Source organism: Momordica charantia, assembly GCF_013281855.1.
Source record: "Momordica charantia cultivar OHB3-1 chromosome 11 unlocalized genomic scaffold, Mcharantia_2.0 BLBB01000011.1, whole genome shotgun sequence".
NCBI lineage: Eukaryota > Viridiplantae > Streptophyta > Magnoliopsida > Cucurbitales > Cucurbitaceae > Momordica > Momordica charantia.
Window position 1 is genome coordinate 13,616,873 of NW_028275159.1, and position 3,454 is coordinate 13,620,326.

At 40.7% G+C, this 3,454-nt stretch overlaps 1 non-coding gene across 1 annotated transcript; it reads left to right on the top strand.

Annotated features, from left to right (window-relative positions):
• Window positions 1-1,906: 1,906 nt before the first annotated feature.
• LOC148208135 (small nucleolar RNA R71) lies at window positions 1,907-2,013 on the top strand. Its single transcript, XR_015789123.1, has one exon. It is a non-coding gene; the product is annotated as a small nucleolar RNA R71 (small nucleolar RNA).
• The last annotated feature ends 1,441 nt before the right edge of the window (window positions 2,014-3,454 follow it).

The following is a 3,454-nucleotide window of genomic DNA, read 5'->3' on the forward strand; positions in this document are numbered from 1 at the left end:
TGGCTTCTGCTCCAACGTGGGTGGTTCCACTATGGACGGAAGTAACGACTTGCATTCTTCTTTTTGTATTTTTTCAATAGGATTAGCCACATCTTCTGGTCCTTCTGCTATCTTATCAAGCTCTTCTTCAATCTCTGTAACTAATAAGTCATAAAACTCATCAAACATAACAGGATTCAAGCTATTTATAGCAGAGCACTCTTCAAAGTCTCCTGGTAATTTCATGGCATCTAGAACGTTAAATTTAACTTCTTCATTATTTACCCTCATTGTAATTTCTCCCTTCCTTACATTAAAAACTGTATCCCCAGTGGCTAGAAATGGTCTTCCCAAAATAATGGGAACGTCTAAGTCCGCCTCGCAATCTAGAATGATAAAGTCCGCAGGGAAAATGAATTTGTCCACCTGGACTAAAACATCTTCTATCTTTCCCTCAGGTCTTATGATAGATCTATCTGCTAGTTGGAGGGTAACCGTAGTAGGTCTAGCTTCTCCTATGCCTAAAGATTTGAAAACTGATAATGGCATAAGATTAATGCTAGCGCCTAGATCACATAATGCCCTACCTAAGTTTTTTCCTCCTATGGAACATGGAATGGTAAAACTGCCAGGATCATTACATTTCATGGGTAGCGGGCTGCCTACAGCTTCACTACTACATTTTGTCATGGCTACCAGTTCATGCTCTCCTATTTTTTTCTTCCTAGAAACTATATCTTTCAAAAACTTAGCATAATTTGGCATCTGTTCTAGAGCATCTACTAATGGTATATTTATATGCAATTGTTTTAAAATATCTAAAAATTTTCTAAACTGGGAATCATTATTTTTCTTAACTAATCTTTGTGGAAACGGGGGAGTAGGGGTAAAAGAAGGCTGTACCTGTGGAGGAACACTCGGGGTGTCCTCATTACCTTTTCTAATATTTTCTTTTTCTGGTGTTGTTGGATTTTCTGGTATCTTTACAATTGGTTCAGTGGACGGAATCTGTACATCTGTTGTTGGCATTGTTGGTCCATCATATGCCAGTCCACTCCTGAGGGTGACAGCTTTGCACTGTTCTTTCCCTTCTCGTTTTGGTAATTCAGTATGGCCTGGAAAAGAACCTTGTGGTCTATTCTTCAATTCATTGGCGAGCTGTCCCAATTGGGTCTCGAAATTCCTCATTGATGCCGCTTGGGATTGTATCATTGCGTCGGTTCGGGCCATGTACTCCTTCATCATATTCTCAAGATTTGAGTTGTTATTTTGAACTGGTGGAGTCTGTGTTCTCTGATTGTACTGCTGTTGCGGTGGTGGGATGTATTGTTGTGTAGGTGGAACATAGGGCTGCTTATTCTGCTGGCTCTGCCCTTGATTAAAACCGCTCGAACCTCCTTGTCCTCCCCATGAGAAATTAGGGTGGTGCCTCCAACCTGGGTTGTAGGTGTTCAAATATGGGTTAAAGTTCCTATTGTTCCCATGTCCTACATAAAAAACAGAAGCAGGGTTATGTGGACAATTGTCATAAATATGGTTTTCACTGCAAAATGAACAAATGAGATCGTTGACTTGGCAAACAGGGGCAGGAGTGCAATAATCCGACTGCACAGGTTGTATCGGCGTGGCTAATGGATTTTTTATTCCCAATGCCATCTCTTTCAGCCTCTGGTTCATTGTAACCATCTCTTTTTGCATCGAGGTCGCAATGTCCAGAGCCAAAACTCCAGCTGGATCTTGCTTCTTTGGTGCTGCCCTAGATCTTTGCGAACACCATAGTTCGTTGTGTGAAGCTAAGTCATTTAGGATGTCAACTATCTCGTTGAATGTCTTCTTTGTAAAGGCTCCGTTGGCAGCATTGTTTAGCATCATCTTAGTAGGATGATCTAAACCTCTAAAGAAATGTTCTATCTGGATGCATGCCGGCAAGCCATGGTTCGGACATTTCCTGATTAGTTCTTTAAATCTCTCCCACGCCTCGTGAACAGGTTCACGATCATACTGTCTAAAGGAGATGATCTCCTCTCTGATATCAGCGTGGCGAGTAGGTGGGAAGAATTTTGTTAAGAACTTCTCCACTAACGACCCCCATGTGGTGATGGATCCCGGTGGAAATGCATTGAGCCATGCTCTAGCTTGGTCCTTCAAAGAAAATGGAAAAAGTGTTAGCCTCAGAGCATCGTCTGTTATACCAGGTAATCGAAATGCATTTGCAATTTGAATGAATGATTTCAGATGATCATGTGGATCCTCATGTTCCTGCCCTCCAAAATGTCCAATTGTCTACAACATTTGGAACATCATTGGTTTAAGCTCAAAGTTTGCGTGGGCTGGAATAGGGTTGACTATCCCTGAATCAAAGTTCTGAAAAGCCGTGGCGGCATATTCTCGCATTGCCACGTCTCTGTTGTCCGCCATCTGGATATGGTTGAATTCATCATTTCTCGCATGATCCCTCATATTACCGTTAACAGCAGGTGGATCAACCGGATCACGAGGTGGAATATCTGCCACTGATGTGCTCGTACTCTCTACCTCACTTTCAGGACTGATTTCACCTTCTCTCTCTTTTTGCTTTTCTAGTTGTTTTCGAAGTCTTTGCTCCTTTCGAGTTTTTCGAAGGGTCCGCTCAATCTCAGGGTCAAGGGGTAGAAGAAAAGATCTTGTGCTCATGCACTTTAACTTACCCTTGTGAGATAAACGACCAAAAATATAGAACAAAAACGGTGGATGGAGATTACACCCAACAACAATTCACAAAAATAAAAACTAAAAGAATTTGAAAATAATTTTAAAACTAAAGTCCCCGGCAACGGCGCCAAAAACTTGACTGGGATGTTTATGCTGAACGCACGCACTAAGCGTGGTAACAATTATATAGATGCAAGCGCACACCTGTCAGAGTAATATAAAATGGATGGAGTATCCAAGTATCGATCCTCAAGGACTTCTAAATAATTTCCAAACTCTGAAGTTTTAAAGAATAGTGAATATTGAAATGAGTGATTCTTGTAAAATGGGAAGTGGTCACAAATAATGGTTTTGGATTTGGGATTTGGACTTATAATAATAAAACCTAGCCCGATTTACTTCAAGTTAGCCAACAAATAATCAAGGACATGCTAAGGATAATATGCATTTTACTTTAGAAACTAACGACTACGCTTCTCACTTTACTTATGTCTAAGCAAGTTCAAAGTCCTAAGACATTCCCTAATATGTCTATTATGAGATATATCTTAGTTTTAGGATGGAAATAGTCGCAACCTCGGGTTAAGGTCCTATGTCTAGGCTACTTAAGCGGAACCCTTATGTCTAAGGCGCTCCTCTCCTCGGTTTAACCACTCAACAATGCAAATAAGCAACCTTTTCAGTGTTGACTTGTTAAGACTTACAGTGGCCTTCTCTAAATCCTAACTTTTTGGGAAAACATGTTGAGCAATGAATGGAAAGAAAAAACACTACTTCTTAGCAA